The sequence below is a fragment of the Protopterus annectens genome, chromosome 1.part2 (genome assembly GCF_019279795.1).
Source record: "Protopterus annectens isolate FY-2018-M chromosome 1.part2, PAN1.0, whole genome shotgun sequence".
Taxonomy (NCBI): Eukaryota; Metazoa; Chordata; order Ceratodontiformes; family Protopteridae; genus Protopterus; species Protopterus annectens.
Genome location: NC_056727.1, coordinates 319,349,860 through 319,372,920, shown reverse-complemented (window position 1 = coordinate 319,372,920; position 23,061 = coordinate 319,349,860).

Here is a 23,061-nt window from a genome sequence, read left to right as displayed (position 1 = left end):
GATATGAATGTGTATGAATAAAAATGAAATGTATATTGATGTAGCAGTAACATTCCTATCACCAACCTGAAGTAGTTATCACATAGGAAACTGTAGCCAGAACTGTAGTGTGTATATATCTGCAGCTAGTAGAAATGTACAGCATATGTATTGGTATTTAAAGTTGTTAATTAAATTTTCTTCACCCTACCCTATAACCACATATAATCCATTCCATGTGAAATTGGTATGTGCAATCACAATTAACACCCCTGGACATTTGTCCTGTTGGTTCATACATATTTGCATGTACGTAGATGCATCTGCCCTGTTCATACATCCAAACCTGATGGCCTGTTGCCATCAATCAACCCCGCATGTTGTTGGATTGTGTATTGCTGTTCAAATTATTCATGTGTTATGCTTGCTGTTCAATGGCTTGAATATATGGGTGTTTGGTTAATGGGAATACTAATGCATGCTGTTACAACTAATTGTGAATGGTATTGTATGTTACTAACCCAAACTGTCATAACATAATGCAAAACATAGGACGACAGGGAAGGCGGGTTCCAGCAGACCCACCTCTCCCTCCTCAGCTGGCGAGTGCACCTGGCAGTAGTGCCCAGGCCGGACCCTCCTCCGGTGGCCCTGTGCCACCTGTGGGTGGAAGCGCTGCAGGGGATGGGGCTCGTACCCCCTCTGCAAGTGTGGCCGGAAGAGAACATCCACTCACCCTCCGTAGTGTCCGGACTGTGGTGTGTAGGGAGATCTGGCACGCTGTGCTTGAGCCCCTCCGCCAGCTTGAGGCACGGGTGGCACAACTCATGGGCGTGCCTGCTGCCTGGCCTGCACAGCCCCCAGCACAGCCCCGTCCTGGGCAGTGAAGGCACAGTGCCAACTGCCCATGGGTGGGGATATCAGTTCCACTGTTGCCATCTGTGGGCTCATGGGCTCGAGATATCCAAACATCCGTCCCCGTCAATTGTGTAACCCCCCACATGTGTCATACACCACCCCTGTATGCATCTTGTTTGTCTTGTCTGTTAACCTACCCAACCTACCTCCCCAGCTATACCGACTTCCTGTACCTGACATACCACTCTCACCTGAAAAAAAAAAAAAAAAGGGCACTCTGTACCCACAAAAAATTTACGCCCCATACATAGCTGCCCATTTTGCATACATGTCTGCTGGACATGTAAACTGTCAATTACAAATGGCTGTACAACAAGTATTATTGTTGTCCTTACACCTCTCTCAGGGGTGGAAGGTTTCAAATGTCACACCAAATTACAAACATATGCACAGCTGTTGCTGATGAAGAAATGGGCAGCTATGGGCTTTACCTACATCCCTGCTGCAAAACCCGAGCTTGTTTCCCTACTGTCCTACCCTCTTTGTGACCCCTTTATCACCACTTTCCTGTCTCTCCATTTTCATTTCTTTCAAAGAAATTAGCGCAGGTGTGCGCAAGAGTAAGCACTTTTAAGCAGTAGTAAGCGGGTGTGCGCTTGTGTGCGCGGAGCTAAACGCCATTGAACATGCGTGAGCTCCACACAAAATAGCGCTAACCCGCTTACACTGCTTAAAAGTGCCTTAGTCACTCTGAATGACAAGGCCTGTAGTCTGCTCAAAAGCAAAATAAAATCCCACTGTCAGTCCCGAACCCAGGACCTTGGAAACAGTAGTCTGCATGACTTATTACTAAGCCATGACTGCTATATAAGAACAGTGTGCTACAATAAATATATCATGCAATAGTAGGAATGAATGTAAAGGGAATATAGGATGTGTAGTACACAAAGCATGTAATGTATATTTACTGTCAAATGTAGTGGATTTCTATAATAGTAGTGTGTGAACAGAAACAGCCATGCTAGTTGGTAGCTAGTAGGTAATAATGTCACTGTAGCACCTTGCAAGCCACACACATACTCACAGCAGGATAATCACTGCCCATACCCCACAACCTCTTACAGCAAGACATCTGGACTAAGTAATAAAAAATGTGGAGCAAAGGCCCAAAAACAGGGACATATTTCAAATATTGCTCCGACAAACTTAGACAGTTGAGAGAGTAACAGGTTTTGCATTATTTTGGATCAGTCAGAGGCATGGACACATATGACTCAGCCATTGTCCGTGCCACTATGGCTGACCTGTGATGTGTCTCCCTGGACTACATGATAGGGAACATAGAAGGGCTCTCTGAGCATGTGGCACAGGCTGGTATGACCCTGACCTTGGTTGGCATCATACCCTCACCAAGAATGCTGAAGTATTACTGAATGCTGATGAATTACTGTAACTACAACACCCTAGCTGAAAGGTTCCTAGCATGTAGTCACTGCATTGCTATGGAACAACTTGTTAGCACTCCCACAATAGGTGAAAACATGCAGCACCTGTTCATCAACAACATGTAGACTATATGCCTCATACCAGATGTGTATCCCTCGCTGCTAGGATGATACCATATACAACTCACACTGTATATACACATACCACATGCAGCACCCGCACAGAAAACCACAGTCATAATGTTATCCAGTGCAAATACCATGTATTCACATGTGGCAGGCATCAGACAGGGAACTATTGAAGGTCACAGGTATATATGTGTATTTGGCACACACATGCATCATATGTGTGCATTGCCATTACTGGTTTAATCGATGTCATGCATTATTGTGAACAACAACCCACACACATGGGCATTCTGTGTGACAAAAAGACACATGGCATTTGTGGATTTCAAAGCCATAACTAACTGAGCTATGACAGTAGTGAGAGACGCAGTAGCAGAGCATGCTATTTGCATTACTGGGAGATTTGCCCTCTTCTGCTGTACTTGTAGGGTGCTGACATCATCTCTGTTTAGAGATTGGAATATGCAGCAGCTGGTGTGTTGTACTGGTTGCCAAAAGGGTCAGTTCTCTTACACATGTAATTGCACACACCCTACTTCCACCCCCCACTTGCAGGATTCAAACCCCTACCTAACTATGTTATGACACTAGTACGAGACGCAGTAGCCGCGCGTGCTATTTGCATTACTGGGAGTTTTCTTTTCTCCGCTTGTACTTATAGGGTGCTGACATCATCAGTGTTTAGAAAGAGGAATGTGCATCATGTAGTGTGTTCTCCTAGTTACCAAAAGGGACATTTTTTTCATACAGAATTGCACACACACTAACCCCACTCACCCAAACATACACACTGAGTATTTGAAGGATTCAAACCCCTACCTAACTTTGTTATGACACTCGAGATGGACACATTAGCAGAGCGCGCTATTCGCATTACTGGGAGGTTTCTTTTCTCCAGCTGTACTTATAGGGTGCTGACATCATCAGTGTTTAGAAAGGGGAATGTGCATCCTGTAGTGTGTTCTCCTAGTTGCCAAAAGGGACATTTCTTTCACACAGAATTGCACACACACTAACCCCCCTCACCCAAACACACACACTGAGCATTTACAGGATTCAAACCACTACCTAACTATGTTATGACACTCGAGACGGATGCATTAGTAGAGCGCGCTATTCGCATTACTGGAAGGTTGCCCTTCTCCGGCTGTACTTATAGGGTGTTGTCATCATCAGTGTTTAGAAAGGGGAATGTGCATCCTGTAGTGTGTTCTCCTAGTTGCAAAAGGGACATTTCTCTGACACAGAATTGCACACACACAAACGCCGCTCACCCACACACTGAGCATTTGCAGGATTCAAACCCCTACCTAACTATATTATGACACTTGAGAGAGATGCATTAACAGTGCGCACTATCCAAATTACTGGGCATCTGTTCTGCAACTGCAGTATTTATAGGGTGCTGACATCATTATTTATACAGAGGTATGTACATCTATTACTACCTGTCAGGTGGGGGATAGCATATATATGCATTTGCAGTCACCTACTTCAGGGTCAGATATGCACATCAGCACTGGCAGGTTAAGTTTTATACCATGCTTCGTGACCACAGGACCTGTAACACACAACACAACCAGTTCAGACCACCCCTCCCACATCCAGGACACACACTTTGCTTCCTTGGGAACAGTGCCAAGATATGAAGGTGTTCACATACACCATTCCAGTTGTTAATGTCAGGTACAGGTATATTGTGCGTGGGAACTACTCAGGCCTCTACAACATTACCCTACAGCCACTACAATTTGTGAGTCCATGTGCTATGGCAGGATCACTCACCACAGCCACAAGGGGGAATACATATTGCACCTGACCATCTGCAACATGGGTACTCACTGTTCCACACCAGAGGTAGACCACCATTGTTGATATCTGACCATACCCACCTTTCCCTGGACATCCATATCCCATCCCCACCCCCAGGCAAGGTTGTCACTGCAAACAAAGTGTATTTATCAAAGCAGACTTTGCACTTGTGAAGACTGGGGTGGAAGACTTCAAAGGACCCATGCTGGCGGAGTATACAGGCCACTCTGCATAATCCTTGACAATTGCATTCTATGAGCATGTGGAAGGTTTGCATTGATCATGCTATCCCAAATATACCCATGACTCCTCCACAACAGGACACCTGTCAGTTGTACACCAGCCATATATGAGCTGTCCAACAGACAGAGTGAGCTAATACATTGCAGAGCAGTAGCCCACAGAGGGAGGACATCTCTGAACAGTACTGGCATGACACTTCAATCCCTCATAATCATCACGACAAAGTGTTGACAGTGAAATTGTCCAGACACTGCAGATAAGGCTCCCCTCAGTCTGTTATTGATGCCCATTTACTGTTAGAGGTCCTCACCAACCCTCTTCCAGCAAACACCAGCCACATGGATGTGGCATAGCAAATTCAACCCCTGGGATCTCCACTGTGTCCCTGCTTGACAGAGGCACAGCACACTAGCCTCAAACGGTGCCTTATGTGACCTACTTTACAGTGGCTCAGTAGCCTACTGTACTGGGGAGGCAGACGCCAAGCACATTCTGGCTAAGCTTTCATTCCCTAGGGCAAACAGCCTAGTATTGACCTCTACACCCATATGTTTAATTGTCAGATGCACAATATTTGTTGCTGATAGACTGTTTGCAGGTCTTTATTGCCATAGCATTCCCTGTTTCTATGAACAACTTGTGTATCTGTGGAAGATGTTTGAATATGAGAGGGATCTACCATATCACTTATGTCTCTGTAGTCATTTAACTGTGTGCACTGGGCAGATTGCTGTAATGTGGTTGGTTCCTGGAATAACACGTACAAATACCAGATATGTGTGGCCAACTGCTAAACTGAGATATGGCCTAAGTGTGTGAGCATGCCCAGTTCAGGCTTTCCATGGCATGTTGTCTGACATATGTCTCATTTATCAAAGTGTGCGAGCATGCCCAGTGTGAGCTTTCCATATGTTGAAATCTGCAATCCACCACATTTGTGGATGAGTGTGAACTTCAACAATATCTCATGTTTATGGTTGTGTGTTGGGTATCATGTTGTGTACTTACTGGCCAACTGCTTTGTGTCTGAACACAGCAGGGATTATACTGTGCCTGCAGGGTTTGCATGGGATACTTTGCATACAGTTGTCAACATCCTTTCATACTGACCAAACACTGTAGTACCGTATAGTGTACTGGTTCAGTACTTTCACTGTGGTGGACAGTATCCTGGGCTTTAGTCCTATCACTGCTTTAAATTTTCATAGTGAGCACAACAGACTGGTTAGGGGCCAGTTGTGCACATATGACCATGTTGCATTATGTTCAGATATGGACTACTTAAACCAGGCTTGTCCAACATTGGTAGTGTATTCCACAACATAGGTGGACATTGGCAAACACTAGCGATGTGCCCTAGGCCATTTCTAATGCTAGTCAGAGAGTGTGTTTGTCCTTCGACACACACATTGTAACTGGAGTTTGCCATGACATATGTCATGGTTAGTATACTGTGCCTCCGTCTACCCGTGACATAACAGTGATACCCAGGGTAAACCTACCATCTCCCATCCACTCATCAAGATTCCTCTTGAGGAGAGTCGATGAGTGACTCTCTGGCTAACCTGTACTGGGAGTTTACTCAATAGTGGGGGTGGCTTCTGTGTTATGGATCAATCAGTACAGCATGTCCTATGTATGTCAGTGCTGGGGTTCAGGTCTCTCATGTGCATAGCTCACTGCCATTCAGATTGTACAAGGTGCAGCATGTTCATTGATTCCAGCTTGGACATGGCTTTATACATCAGGCACAGCTTGCCTCTGGGTGGGCAGTATGGCACTGTGTGGAGCTGCAGTTTGTTTAATCAGGCAACACATGGCATCTGTTTGTGCTCTTTGATACTCCTGGTGAGGTACTTTTGGGCTCTTTCCAGTTGATGGAGCTGTCTGCTGAGGTACATCCCACAGGGGCCATTGTACTCAATTGTGAGGCTGATGAAGGATGACTGCAGAGCCACAATGACCTCCCCTGATCTAGATCTGACTACCTTCATGATTAGGTGGGTAAATGGTATGTTTCTGTAACCACTACAGCCACATGCTTGTCCAATGCAAGATATCTATCAACTTGTGTCCCCAGGTCTCTTATTACATCTTAAGTACTTAATGGGTTAACACCTATGTGGTAATTGGTGGGCAATTACTGTATATCCACAGGGGTTGACTATACACTTTTCTGCAATTAGCTTGCTGACATGGCTATGGCACCAGTTGTCTTTTTCTATGTGGCCCTTTTGTGGGATGCTTGTGTCAGCTGGAGGGTCAGATATGGTGGCCAGTTTGTAGTCCTCTGCAAACTTGTTCAGACACAGTCCTTCCATGTTGGCCTGTACCTATGGGACATATATACCAAACAAGGGAGGTCCCAGGACCGAGCCTTGTGGGATGCCAGTTGTATCTGGTTTGTAGTCTGACATGGCTGCAGCATTTCTGACCATGTCAGTTCTGTCCTTGGTCTGGTTTGCAACCCCTCTACTGACATAGGGGTTTATATTTAAGCTAGTGAGCTTATCTATAATGAACACGTGGGGTATTGTATGGAAGCCTTTTGCAAGGTCCAGCTAGGCTGTGTGGACCACATTCCCCTCATCAATGGCCTTAATGACTGTTTCAAATGAGTCAAACATGTTTAAGGGGCAGGATCTGCACTTAAGAAAGCCACACTGGGTAGGGTCCAGTGTCAGTAGGTCCCCAATATCTTTATGTCTGAGGTACATGCTGATCCTTTCCATAGCTTTGCAGACCAAGCTTGTCAGGATTCTGGGGTGGTAGTTTGCAGTATACATTCAGGCAACACCTTTGTGGAGAAGGACCACTGTTGTTGTACACTGCTCTTTGGGTACATATCCTGTGGTAAGGCTGACATTGAGCAGTAGTGTTATTTGGCGTTCCATTCTTCTTGGAGTCCATGTTGGACTCAGCCCAGGACACCATCTCGTACCATTGATGCTGTGTGTTTTGCTTTGTAGATGCTGGCTGTTACCTCAGCATCTGCAATGTCAGGGGGCCAGCACTCTGCTGGGATAGTTATTTGGCATTTTGGGGGGGGGGGGTTTGCACTGCACCTGTCAGGTTGGATGTTGGCAATGTGTGTGTGTTTGGTATATTGTTTGTAATATTTGAGTGATTCAGAGCATATCTGTGAATTCCCAACAAGGTTCCTACCATCAGTTAAGAAAGCCTTGTGATTATCCTTAGTGTCCTGTACAATTTGTATCTTCATAGGTTCATAGGTTCATACTAGCTATACGCCCTAGGGCATTTATAAGCCTAGCCAGAGTGTGTGTGGCTTTCGCCACCCCTTGCTATGTGAATATTATGGCCATTTAGGATTTACTTTACTGTGCCTCTGTCTGGACGTGACACAGTGAAGACCCCCAGTGTACATCTACGATCACCCATCCACTTGGCAAGATTCCTGTTGAAGAGAGTCAGTGAGGGGCTCTGCCTAACATGGAGTGGGATTTTGTTCCAGGGTGTAGGGAGCCTCTGGGTTATGTATCTGTCCCTCCAGCACATCCTATTTCATTATATGTTGAGGTTGACATCTCTCGCTCTCACAGCTCTGATGGATTTGGGTTTTCTGTGGTGGAGCATGTCCATTAATCCTGTGTTGGACATGGCCTTGTACAACAGGCATACAACGCCTCTGCGTAGGCAGTATGTGACTGCATACAGCTGGGGTGTCTACAGCCAGGCAGCATATGACATATATTTGAGACCCTTTATCCTCTTGGTGAGGTACCTTTGAGGTCTTTCTAACTGCTGCAGGTGTCGGGTAAGGTACATCCCAAATGAGGCATTGTACTAAATTATGGGCCTGATAAGAGAACAGTATAGGGGCACAATGACCTCTGCTGATGTAGATGTGAATCCTTTCATGATATGGTGGCCAATATAGAAGGTCTTCCTAGCCACATTGGCAATGTGAGTGTCACATGACAGGTTACTGTTCACTTGTGTCCCTAGGTCCCTGATTACTCCTTCCATACGTAATGGATTACCACAAATGTGGTAATTTGTGAGTACCTTGTTTGGTATTTGGTGAGACATTCATACTGTCCAGTATCTTCAGGAAGGCTGACTGGGGTTCCTGTGTGTGAGAGTGTGGTTTGTAGCATGCTACAGACTGTACAGCAGTTTTGCCTACGGTTAGTTGCACATGGGTGGTCTCCGATGTTTCGTGCATTGTCAGTTACCTGGACGTGTGGGTATCTTTGCTGAATATGTATACTCCCCCTCCTTTTATGGTTTGGTCCAGGTTTCGGGGCCATAACGCATGATATGAGGTATGACCTGGTAGTGCTGGTGTGTTCTCAGGAGCCCTGCTGCAGGTTTCTGTCACTGCATGGACATCGATGTCCCCCATACTGGGGAGGGCCTCGGAAGCATGCATGTTGAGGTTTAGACGTCTGGCATTGGGCAGCATTACCCTTATGTTTCTTTCCACTTATGTTTTCTAGGGAGGTGTGTTAGTCTTTTCAGCCTTGCCTACAAAAGGCTCTATGGAGGTGGCAAGAGCCTTAGCCAATATCCAGACGCCCAGGGGTAACAGGTGCAAGCCATCCCTGGCAAATCAGCGTGGCTTGTCAAGCATGACATCCCAAGCAGACAGACATTGGATCCCATTGGAATAACACCAGTAATTGTGCCACTTGTTAAAGCTGATCATTCTGTGTTTGTACTGTGGCATCATTCTTGGTGAGGGTAGGAGGCTGCACAAGGTCAGTGTCATACTGGCCTGGACTACATAATCGGAGAGCTCATCTATGTCTCTTTTCATATAGTCCGGGGAGGTACGTCTCAGGTCATTCACACCAGCATGGACAATGACTGCATCATATTTGTACTTGCTTTGGGGTGACCTGCGTACTTGTGTTATGTGGCATATTGTAGCAGCCAACAGGCAGCTTACTGTACCCTTTCCTTTGTTCAGTCTGGTGAGCGGGACAGCAGTGTGTCTGACTATGGAGTCACCTATTACAACTGTATCAGGCATGTTGTTTCTCCTTCTGGCCTGTGACTGTTTGGCACACCAGCTTTATGTACTATGTGTTGCATGTGCTATGTTTGGAGGTAGTGGTTGCTTGGGTGTCTGCTTTGGAGGCCTCTGTTGATGTGGTGTGTTTGTAATTAGAGCCTCCGGGAATGTTATTCTGTGTTTATGTCTTTGGTTTGCAGTTGTGATAGGTCTATGTGAGACTGGGTTTGTGGTGTGTGTGGTTACCTTCTCCTCCTGACTAGTTTTGACAGTACTGAGTTGAGAGAGCTCAGCCTCCAGTTTGGATAAATGGTTGCATCTTTCACATATATTTGTATTTCTTGGGGGGAGGAGAGGGTTGTCTGTGTGCATGGGGCAGGTGTAACATTGCCTCAAGATTCACAGATTCAACTTGTTGTAGTTGGCCTTAGTGGATTGTATGAGTGGACATATTTTATTGCCATAATACTGATCAGAGATTACTTCCCTTTTTAGGTTTGCTCTATCATGTAGTAGCTTCCTCATTCTCTTGCATGGTTTGGTAATGGCTGGGGTCCACCATGCCAGATGCCTGCGTGTATGGCATTGTGTCTTGGTTTTATTTGGGATTGCATAATCCATGCATTCCTGGCAGTGCTCATGGAATGCCTGTAAAATGGGTTCTGAGGTGTGGCCCATATTTTGCACATGCGCAGGGCCTTTAATGGATTCCACATCAGTTTGGAGGAGTGCAACATTTGCTTTACACATGTTTTTCACTGTGGTTTTCTGGCCAGGGACTGTGGTCAGGATGTGTATATCTGGTGTGATTACTCTATAGTCTGATCTTACCAGTGAGGGATACACTTCTCATCTTGCCATCCAGTACCCATGTTGCTGATTATCACATCCAGTATGCTTACCCCTCTTGTGGGAGTGGTACGTTGTTCCTGAGCATTTTGGTTTATGGATTCTAGGAACCTTTGTCCTAGGGTGTTGGAGCTAGAATAATTCTCCCAGTCTATGTTTGGGTATTTTCAGTCACCCAATATAATGTGGTTTGGAGAGCTTGATATATTCATGTATTCCAACATAGGCCAAGTGCAGTTCCTGGTGTTAGGATGGTAGTCTGTTGCAGGCTATAAACTGGGAGGCAGTTTTAGCCATTGTTACTTGACCATGGCTAGTCCATGCTGCTTCTTGTTGTGGTACCAACATGGGGGTGTGGTTATCCTTGACAATTATTGCTAGTCACCCTCCTTTTGTAGCTTGTTCCATGTTTTGGGGCTGTACAGCACAGTATGAGGTGTAACCTGGTAGTGTTAGGGTGCTGTTGTGAGCCTTGACCCAGTTTTCTGTTACGGAACAGATATCAACATTCTCCATACTGGGGGAGTTTAGACTGCATGCATCTTGCTGTTTAGACTTCTGGCATTGGGTAGCATTACATCTAGGTTCTTATCCCTTGTGATACCTATGGAGGTGGGTTTGTGTTTTGAGCCTTACCTATTCAAGGCATGCTGGGGGTAACAACAGCCTTTGCCAGTATCCATAAGGCCAGGACTGATAGGTGCATGCCACCCCTAGCAGGTGGAGCATCATGTCATGCTCAGCATGTCATCCCAGGCTGGCACACATTGGATCCACTTTGACTAACAGCAATACTTCAGCCAGTTATTGCAATTGATCATCTCATCTTCATATTGTGGCATCATGCTTGGTGAGGGTAGGATGTTAGTCAGGGTCATCAAGTTTGCATATACTACATGGTGTTACATTGCTTAACACATGGCAATCATGCCTCAGGTGGTGCTACAGGGCTGCCTATGTTGGATGCACATACTACACTCCCTGTACATGTTTGATAGCAGGTTGTGTCAACTTAGGCGTCCCTTGTACTATATGTGTGAGTCGGAGAGAGGTATCATTTTCAGGGTCCCTACTGAGCCAGTGTATGTGCTATGCGTTGCCGCTTTGCCAAGGCCAAGGCATACTGGGCACGCCTCCTTCTGCCTACTGGGGCAGGCTCAGGTTGTTCCTCTTCTGAGTCACGCTCTGCCTGTGATTGATTTGGCAATAGTGGGGGGCTGTTTGACCCAGCCCTATGGTGATCCTGCTGCAGCTGTTTTCGCAGAATCATATTATGTAGCATAGCACATACCATGACAATTTGGGTACATGTAGTTGGTGAGTACAGCAAGGCTCCACCAGATGTATCCAGGCACCGGAACCATGACTTGAACAGCCCAAACACACGCTCTATTACATTTCGTGTTTGTGCGTGTGCCTCATTATGGCGTTCCTGTTCAGATGTGTGTGCATTTCTGATGGGTATCATCAGCCACAGCTCCAGTGCATATCCAGCATCCCCTACTAAGTGACCATGTGGGATGTCCCCACTGGCAAATGTCTGGTACAGCTGCGTCAGATGCCAGATATGGGAATCATGGTAGCTTCCAGGGCAGCCAGCACACACATTCATTATTATGCCCTGGGCATCACACACGACCTGGCAGTTGATGGAGGGGAAGCCCTTGCGGTTAATGTAGGCCCTACCCCGCTCACCGGCTGGTGCTTTGATGCATATGTGCGGGTAGTCTATTGCACCCACTACCTCAGGGTATTCTGCTATTTGCTGGAAGAGACGCATATTGCTGGCCAATACCTCACGGGCATTGGGGAAATATACATGATCACCGACATGTGCTGACATGGCATCCAGGAACTGGTGCAGTACCCTGGAGGCTGATGCCTGTGATATCCCCATCATATCACCAGTTGGTCTCTGGAAGGTACCTGTTGCTAGTATTCTTAGGCCAACACATACCTTAGTTTCCACTGGGATGGGTTCCCCTCTGTTGGTTCTGTGTGTGAGGCGTGGCCTGCACAGCTCAACAATTTGCTGCAGGAGGTCTCTGTCCACTCTATAGCGCTCCACTATCTCCAGCTCATGTAACCCCTGGTAGGTGACCCTGGGCCTGTACACTCTTCTCTGTCTCCTCACTGTGGGTTGTCTGGCAGCATTTGCATTGTCACCACCCTCAGCAAGTCGCCTATATCTCCTTATAACAGCTATGGCAGCCCCTAGCATTTCTGCTCTGAGTGAAGCTTTTTCAGTTTTCACTTCTAATAGCTTACTCCTGTCTTGCAGTGTCTCTTGAGAGAAACATCCTGCACTGCTGTTTGCAGAGTTTTAAGTGCTGGGCTGGGCTAGTATTCTGCCTGTGTAATTGCCTGCTTCTAATTGTTTTCACCTGCTAGCTCCAGCAGTATTCCCTGCTAACTTCCTACTATTTCTGTTGCTTCCTTTTTCCTTTCTGTTTCCTCAGGGGGGAGCAATGCGCATACCAGCGGAAACACGCTCACAGTGGCTTACACGCTCACACACATGCTTACACAGTTTAGAATCTACTTATTCGGGTTAAAACACGCGCACACTAGCGCAAACAGTCTTACAAGTCTGCCAACAGGCTCCCACATGCTCAGTCTGCCTTACACACGCACACACTGCCCTACTCGTGCCTCCTGGCGCACACACGTGCGCATGCACGCCCAGCAAGAAACTTTGGTGTTGGCTACAGTGTACACCTTCCATTTCTTGGCTTTCCCATGCTTATCTTGTGGCACTCCTCTTTCCATGATATGTGTCTGACATCTGTCACGTAACACTGTCCTCCAATGAACTACATTTCCTTCTGCCATTCCCCCCTGTGATGTCACCTATTTCCTACTCTGTTCCTCCCCCTTATGTAACTCTTACACTATTCGGAATGTGCTCATTTGCTATGTGACAGTGGGATTCAGTATCCTAACACTCATTTACATAAGATTGCCTACTAATGCTTAGTTACATGTCTTAGACTCAGCTTCCCCCCTTAGCAACCACTAAACGGTGGCCATGTTGTTTTTGGTCTACTGGTCCCTGCATTGTAAATCCATGTATTGCATAAAACCCACATTTGTGGGTTTATAACCTTCATTTTTATGTTTTATATAGCGCAGCCCGTTTGCGTGGGGCTGTGCTGCGTTTAAACATTACTTTTTTATCATATTTGCATCAGGGTACCTTGCCAATGGCCACATATTTGGCCATTGGCATGCTGCCTGACACATATGCACCCTTTATTTGGAGCTGACATGGCTCCATTGCATTATTTGCAGAAACGTACTCAGTTGTCAACTGAGTACATTTCTGAAGCTAACACGACTCTTACACGGGCTGGTTTCAGCTTCGTGGATCACTAATCTACCTCATTTGCATGCCTTTCAGCTGCAAGTGAGGTGATTAGCATATCCACGCCCAGTCCGTGTAAGAGACGTTTTAGCTGGTCTCTTACACGGAATTTCGGGCTGTTCCTGGATCGCGAGGGCTGCATGGAGTCTTACACTACTCTTAGACTCCATGCAAGCCTTCGTGAATCCTGCCCTACGTCTTCTACCTGTGGAACATGAATAAGCTGCAGCATGGTATAAAAAGAAGACGAGTGGCGGAAAATTGGAAAGCTTTATGAAGATAAAGTTCCTGATGCTACAATTGTCATGTCAGTTTCTTGTGACAGCGAACAACTGATTCCCTCATGACATCTGACACAATCACTGTTCTCTATTCTTATATCTGGATTCACTTCTTCAGGGCTGTCATTTCCTTTTCCATTACAAGTTTAAGTCTCAAATCAAAATATTTCCAATAAGAAATCCCTGAATTATTTCCTTGAATATGATATGAAGTTGGTTCCAAATGATTTACAATAATTCTTGGAATCCAATTTGAGCCTCTACCAGTGGTATCCTATAGAGACATTGAACCTTCTCTGTTACATGTTTTCTTTTAATATGTCTGTCAGGCTGGAAATTTTACAAGTCTCGTTTAAACAGTCTAATTTAGGCTCAATTCCATCACATCCAGTCATATACAATAGTTCTACAAGTGATTGCCATTTAGTAGAATTCAGAGATTTTCTGTACTTAAAAACAAAATGCAATATTTTATGTTCAGATTTATACAAACTGTTTGATAATTTATTTGAAAATTCTCTGAACGTCTGTATGAATCTTTCAGTAAAACCATTTGTTGCTGACTGCCCTGTAGACTATGGGATGAAGCTTTTAAAATTCTTCTGATATAAACTAGACTTGACTTTCAGTGAAAGTATGTACAGGTATACCATAAGTAGTAAAATATTTTCAAATAACTAGCATAGTGTGAGGCATTATTTCAGGCATCAAAATGCTTTATCAAGTTTGATAATATACTTCATAAATGGTCTGTTGAAGTCATTTGGTAATATTTCCAGCATCCTTTGGATAATTTATGGGTATGACAGTCATTATCTAGGTACTTTGGAATTTGTCTATTTCATTTAAAAACTGGGATTTTCTGACTGAGCAGCAGCCCATTTTCCATGGAGGCCAGAGCAGAAAAGCTCTAAAGGCGTTAGAGAATATAAAACATTTTAAAATTAAGTGCAACAATTACATAGTAAACATATGAGCAAAACAGTTTAGGAGCAGGTACATAACTCACGTGATGTGTGTATACAATAAATACACAATATGTAAACAAAAAGCGTACATATTACAAATTAGGAGCAGATCTGACTCTGACCTCAATGACATTTAAATTTTTCACATCCATTATCTGTACACCAGGTACTAGCAAGGGTAAGCTCTTTCTGAAGGGTAAAGATATCTAAAGGAGTTTTGTCAGTTATACTCAGTTTGCAGTCATATGCAAATTTGGTTAAACAGAGGTCCTCATTATTAGTTTTGAGATCAGAGTATTACACTCACAACTGGAAAAGACTTGGTATAGACCCCTGGGGGCAGAAATGGTGACCTTAACACTATCTGAAGAAGAACCCGCCACACAAACTGTGGGTTCTGTCTTTCAGCCACATGGCTATCCATCTTACTACATAGGAATTTATGCATAAGGCAGATAGCTTCTTTACAATTATGGCATGGGGTATGGTATAAATGATTTGGCCAGCTCAAGATAAGCTGTGTGAGCAGCACGTACCCTGTCAACAGCTTGTGTGACCATCCAGAAGAAATTAACACAATTCTTTAACTGGCATAATTTCCCCTTGATAAAGCCAAATGTTAATAGATCAAGCCTAATGAGATTCTTAATATCTCATGATGATAACACTTCATGGCTTTACAGAGCAGTCTCATAAGGCTGCTTTGTCTATAACTTCCAGAGCCTATGGTAGGACCACCCTTGTGGAGGGGGCATCACTACAGCAGCATGCCAGGATATTGAAACACAACCAGTGGCTAGGTTTTGGTTAAACAACTGAAGGAGGGGTTCAGCAACAGAGTGTCTGATGTCTGTTTATTAAGCACCCAAGTAAGTTGTTAGGACCCATGGAGAACATGTTTTTGTTATTTTGATAATACAGTAATAGTATTTCATTAGTGATGATGGGCTGTAAGGGATTCTGGGATAAGTGATGTTTGAGTTTCTGGTGTGAAGTTTGCAGTTTTGCTAACCTATTTTAAATGTCATTGAGGTCAGAGTTGGGGGGACAGTAAGAAAATGTTGAGAGTAATGTTGAGTATCATTCCATAGTTTTCAAATACAGCTAAAGAAAGACTTGGAATTGCCCTTCATTTTAGAAACTAATCTCAGTTCACAGGTTCCTTTATAGTCCTTATAGTTTGTTGCAGTTTCTTGGTGATAGACTATCCTCATTCCAAAGAGTTCTAATGTTAATGTACAGTTTAAGGAGTTTATTCCTCTCTTGTTATAAAGTTTATTCATGGTGGTTGACCACTGGGTAGAGTTATTTTTAAATTTCCCATTGTATTTGAAACTATTGATCTGTTCCTAATTTGTAATATGTACGCCTTTTGTTTACATATTGTGTATTTATTGTATACACACATCACGAGTGTTATGTACCTGCTCCTAAAATGTTTTGCTCATATGTTTACTGTGTAATTGTTGCACTTAATTTTAAAATGTTTTATATTCTCTAACGCCTTTAGAGCTTTTCTGCTCTGGCCTCCATGGAAAATGGGCTGCTGCTCTGTCAGAAAATCCCAGTTTTTAAATGAAATAAACACATTAATTAATAAATGAATTAAAATAAAATAAATAGATATTGATTTGTTTTGGGACTTCTAGAGCTTTGCATTTGTCTAAATGGGCATACAACTACTTAGTGGAGTTAGCTGCTGTGTTGGAATCAATGGTGGTGATGTCATATGTACATTTTGGAGAATTTTACCATACTCATGCACCAATACACTTGCCCAGTGCTTTCTGGAATTCATTAATTCCAATGCCCTGGACCAACTCATTCTTACCCTCACTAGAGGTAGCAACATCCTTGACCTGATCATTATTAACATAGGCGATCGTTGCTCTACACCAATAGTCACCTCCTCCCTTGTTAGATCCGATCACAAGCTAATCACCTTGAGAATCCACATCCCCCCCCCCAACAAAGGTAACCACCATGAAAAACTTCTCCAAAGCTAACTTTGGGCTCCTAAAAACAGTGGTGGCTAACTTCACGGCACCCATGCAAATGGAGAATAGTTGCATGACCACCAAATCATACACCAATGCACTGTATGAACATGTACACAAATAGAACTAAGATGCTCTCTTCAAAAAAAAAGGAAGCCAATCTGGTGGTCCCCTGCCATAAACAAACTCTACAGCAGAAGGAGGAAACTGATGCGGAATAAGGTGAAGTCCCAAGACTGGAAAAATTCCCTTATCAGCCTCAACCAAAGGTTGAGATGCCTCATCAAATCCTCTAAAGATAGCTATGAAAACAGAATTGCAGCAGATAGTAAAGACTACCATAAGGGCTTCTATAGTAAAGAATCTCCATGGCAATACCCAGATTTGCTCTGAGCTACTGCACAATAGTACCACCTATACCGAGCCAACAGATATTGCCAATATACCGGCCGACAGATTCAGTGCCAACTTTATCCCTCTCTACCTCATCAAAGGACCAATCACAATACCAGTAGATTGCCAGGCACCCAGTATTACTGCTGCACAGGTTAAAACAGCACTGTCCAAGGCCAAGAATACAGCTTCTATGGGACCTGACAGTATCCCTAGCTGTATTCTACATGAACTACAGAGTGAACTGGCATCTCACCTGTGTGCCCTGTTCAATCACAGTCTCACCTCAGGCTTTGTACCTACTGAATGGCGCACAGCTACAGTCATCCCTCTCCACAAAGGAGGAATGACTACAGACGCCGGGAACTATTGCCCCATTAGCCTGACAAGTCTGATAGGCAAAGCTATGGAATGCATCATCACAAACCTAATAAGCAAGGATATAGGGAATCTCCAAACTCTGGATCCTACACAGTTTGGTTTTGTGAAAGGTAGATCATGCCTGCTCAACTTGGTCAACTTCTTTGAGTCAGTCACCAGAGCTGTGGATGAAGGTAAGGTGGTTCATACAGCCTACCTTGATCTGGTCAAAGCCTTTGATACAATTCCCCACTCAGGAATCATAGAAAAACTTACTAAGCTAGGCATCAACCCCTATGTGAGACAGAAAATAGTTTGTGTTTTTTGAGTCTGTCTCACATTGCCTACTTAGAGGCAATCTCTGCTTGACTTCAAAGCCATGTTTGACCCAGTTCTGTTAGAAATGCTACATCTAAAGAAATCCCAATCCCTCCACACCACATGCTCCAGAGACTTCAACCTCATTACCACAATTAACAGAACACGCTGGAGAGACAGGTTCAAAACCCAGAGACTGCCCATGCTATGGAATAGACTTCCCATACATGTCGAGCAGAGCACCTCACTGGCTCTCTTCAAGAGGAATCTTGATGAATGGATGGGAAATAGAAAATTCACCCGGGGATCACTCCAGTGGCTCTAATTGACAGAGGCACTAGGAACTAAGGTTGGGTGGCATGATGCCAGGGTAATCCTATGGGTTAAGCTTGTAAAGGCTCCAGAGCCATTAGCCTAGTAGATACCTAAATCATCTAAGCAAGCAATAATGCCTGACAGGGTGTGTGTTAATGTGTAATCAATGCTCACCCAAGGCCTCTACACCCCTGGAAGGGCATTAATTACATATTAACACACACCCGGGAGGGAATTATTGTGCTTAGACAATGGGCTCCCTGTAAAATTGTTGTGTTTTACTTGCTTATTTTTTTGTAAGTACTATATTATTTTTTTTATATATGTTTAATTTAAAATAGTTCCTCCGCCTACTGTTTCAAACTTGCTGTAGTATATGTTAATAGTGTTGGAGGAAGCATTTTACATCAAATACAGATACAAAATAATATAGTGCTTAAAAATATAATTAGCAAGTGAAACACAACAATTTTACATATAGTCCATTCTCATCCCCAGTGAAACAGCTGATTGACAGAATAAACCACTGGTTGCCACAATCTGATGCAAGCAGTAATTAGAGAAGGCTCTAGGGTCAAAAGAGAGCAGGCTGAAGACCTGGAAGTTAACTAAAGAGAAAGTACAAGAATTCATGGAAATATTCATTGCTCTAGCACCTCAGGAAGAAGAGGAAATGGTGGATTTGGAGAAGAATGGCGGTGCCTCAAAACAGTATGTGTGTGGATTCCAGAACAGATATGCGACTGAGCCAGGTATGGAAATAAGGTACAGAAGGAACACTGGTGGTGGAATGTAAAAGCCCAGGAAGTCATCAAAATAAAGGAGTGCAGGAAAAGTGAGAGATAGAAAAGACAGACCAGATTAAAAAAATACTGGTTGGCTAGCAATGAGGTTAAGAGAGGAGTTGTAATAGCAAAGAACAAGTCATCAGAGGTACTCTGCCAGCTTCTGGAAAGAGACTAAGCAGATGGCCCCAAAAACTATATCAGGCTGCAAGGCAAAGACAAAAAATAAAGACAATAATCAGACACCATTCATAAGGGATGCCACCAGCAATCTAATTGGTGGTCCACATGACATCAAAGGCAGACAGAAGGAATGCTTTCAGCAACATCTAAATGAGGAAAACTCCATAGAAGCTATTCTGTCTCAAACAAAGCCTACAATGAAAGAGGAAGAGGAGCCCACAGAAAAAATAGTAAGAATGGCACTATGGAAAAGGAAGTCAGGAAAACAGTGGGCTCAGATGAGGTTGAGGTTGATATGATCAAGATGCTGAGTGAATTGGGGGAATGGCTCCAGAGAGTAGTCATAGCAGTATGGAGAGAAAGGTGTATTCCAGACAACTGAAGAATAAGCATGCTTGTGCCAGTGTACAAGAAAAAGGGGGACATTGATAACTGCAGGCAGTACAGCTGTATCAAAGTCTTGTCAGACTGCATGAAAGTGCTGGACAAGATGATGGACAAATGAATATGCAGAGTAGTAGTAGTAAAATGGGAGATGAGCAGTTCAGGTTCAGATCAGGGTACAGCACAATGGACCTAATGTTTGCAGTGAGAAGGAATGTTGTGAAGAAGCTAGATATGAGGAGACAGTCCAACTGGGCATTCCTAGACTTGAAAAAAGCATGTGACAGTGTCTTCTCAAAATAATGATTTGGGCACTCTTGCAATGGTTCAAAGACCCAGAAGCATCTTGTGCAGGCTGTGTTCAAGGATGTACGGACACAAGTACAAACAGTGTTAAGGGTCACAGAGGGGTTCCCAGTGGGAGTAGCTGTTCATACTGGTGATGGACTACATTAGCAAATAGGTTAGAGGGAACAGATCAACAAAGTTGTTGTATGCAGATGATGTAGCATTACAGGCAAACTCTGAACAAGAATTTCAGAAAACTACATGTGGAATGCAATGCAAAATTTCAGGCACATTGGATGAAACTGAGTGGAGATAAGACAGCTATAATACCAACACATGGGGGAAATCAGAATAATCTGAGAATTGTGATAGAAGGGAAAATAGTAAAAAAGATTAAAAATTTCAAGTATCTGGGAGGGGTGGTTGAGGAGAAGGGAAGTCTAAATGAAAAAGTCAAAGCTAGAATCAGAGGAAATGCAACCAGCTGGTATAGAGTGTCAGAGGTAGTGAGTGACAGAAGAATGACAAAGAAGGTAAAAAGTAAGGTGTAAAAACAGTAGTGCAACCAGTACTTCTATATGGTACAGAAACCTGGGCAGTAAAGGAATTGAAGAAGCTAGAGTTGATGGAGAAGAAATGCCTAAGATAAGTAGTAAGATGCATGCTGTGGGACAGATGAAGAAATGAGGGCATCAGAGCAGAAGCCCAAGTTGCTTCAACTGCATAGAAGGTCAAAGAAAACAGATTGCGGTGGTTCATGGACAAGTGCAGGAAACCAAAAGACAATTTGTTGAAGATGATTTTAGGCAGACAGGAAGATGGTAACAGGAAATGAGGGCATCCAGCTAAGGGGTGGAAGGATTGTTTGAGAGAAGACCTGTAACAGTCAAGAATGAATGTAGAAGAAAATAAATTGGCATTGAACTGGGAGATGGTGACAACTGATGCCACACCCCAGTCCCATGTAAAAAATGAGAAAAAGGGTATTGATAATGGTAATGATGATGATGTTCCAATCTATGATGGGGTAATTGAAGATGGATACAATTATGGAGTTGCTGCTTATAGGAATTTCTTCTAAAACTTCCAGGAATCTATCAGGACCATCTAGGGACATGGAAGGGTTGCTTTGTCTTGCTATGAGTTGGAAGCTTGTCCTGTCCATGATGAATTGAGGTAGTTGGAGCTCAATTTGTGGGTCTCAGAGTATCACACTCCATGATATGTAGTCCCTTACAAATATGGAAACTCTACCACAGTTTCCATCAGGCCTGAAGGCATAGTAGATGCAAAACCCAGAAACGAATGGAGTAACTTCTATCCATTTAAATAAATTCTCTGTAGCTACATTTACATTAGCATGTTCCAGATGCAGAAGCATCTCAATTCTTTATTATTGAAACTTCTGGTTTTAAGAGTGGTCTAGTTTAGGGGTAAGTAAATTTTCTAGGTTGGAATGTCCACTGGATGGCATAAAAATGGCAGCAAAGGCTTTTTCCAGTATGAATAAACATTTGAACAAGAGATGCAGGCCATTCCCTGCAAAACATGTAGGACTATGCATTATCACATCCCCTTCCCAAGCTGATACATACTAGAACCCTCCAGTAATGGCGCCAAATACTTAGCCAATTGATAAAGCTAATTGTCTTTACTTTATACCTAGGCATCGGTCTTGGTGAAGGAAGGATTCCATCAGAACCTGAGGCTTACTTGCATCTGTCACATGCATAGAAATTTCTGACATGTTTCTATGCATGCTCTGCAGAGTTTATGCCCTAGTCATTGACTTTCTCATGGACCACTATCATGATATAGTCATATATATCTTAGGAAAGGGTCTTAAGAGCCCTTGCAATGTCTGTGATCCTGGCATCTGAAGGCAGTTGGCAGTAACACTGGCCTTTTCCAGCCTGGTGAGTGGGGAATTGATATGCTTAACAAATGAGCCACCAATCACATTCATATACCTAGCAAGAGAATTACCAATCACTAAAACATTTTTATCACAAGTTAGTTTATGAATACCTGGCTGGAAGAAAATTGACTTTTAGTGAGTAGTAAGTATAGGTGTACATGGCGTAGGTGAACTAAGGGACTTCTCCTGAGTTCTTACAAGTTCCTACAAGTTTTAAGAGGCTTTGGCAAGAATTTTTTTACAGTAGTATATGCATATGACATTTTTTTCCAAAAACACAAATTTATTAACATTAACAATTAACACATACACGTCAGATATAAATAACAAATTGATCGTAAATTATAACATTAAATCAATTAAATACAGTAACAAGATGATACAACCCAAAAATTATGCGACTATTCACAATGTTGGTTAACCTTACTAATCAGCCCATATCCCTTATAATATGTATATAACAGTTATTAAGAGTTTAGGAATTCAGCTTCTCAGTTACTGAAACTAAACAAATCTGAGCAAAACATCAATTCTGAAACATGTCAAATTATGTCACAATTTCTCTCATTAGTCATCTGCTAATTAGATTCCATTTTTGTGGTTGTGTAGGATGAAGAGGATGAAATACAGTAGCAAATTCAAGATCTCTTAATTCCTTTATAAGCACTTTCAGGTTGTAAACTATGCTAGGGATATTTTGCTTCCATTTCTTAGTAGCACCTTGTTTTTCTAACAAACACAACAGATTTAAGTCTGACAATTCCGCAATATCCAATTGATCTTCCAAAAAACAGCCAATAAAAAAGGCAGCTAGGATCAGCATCCCTCAACGCCCAGTATTATCTCTAGATGGATCTCCTTTCTAAATGATACTAAATAATGACACTCTCAAAATATATATGATCAATCCCCAGTTATTAATTCTTTATACATCCAACATCGAGATGAAACTGTTGAGAACATCCTGGATTAATGGGTAGGAGTACAGAAGAATTTGTAAAGGTACTACTTTCTAAAAAAAGGTACTTCCTGGCTTTACTTGCATATCTAGGGTCTGTAAGCAAATTAATCCAGGGTTTATCACATACCGGAATTCTTAGTTATCTCTTTCTTTCTCTCTCCCTCTCTCTCTCTCTCCCATTGATATGCATATATCTCAGTGGTTAATACTAATATCACAACAAAAATCTTATTGGCTGTCTCTTTGATAC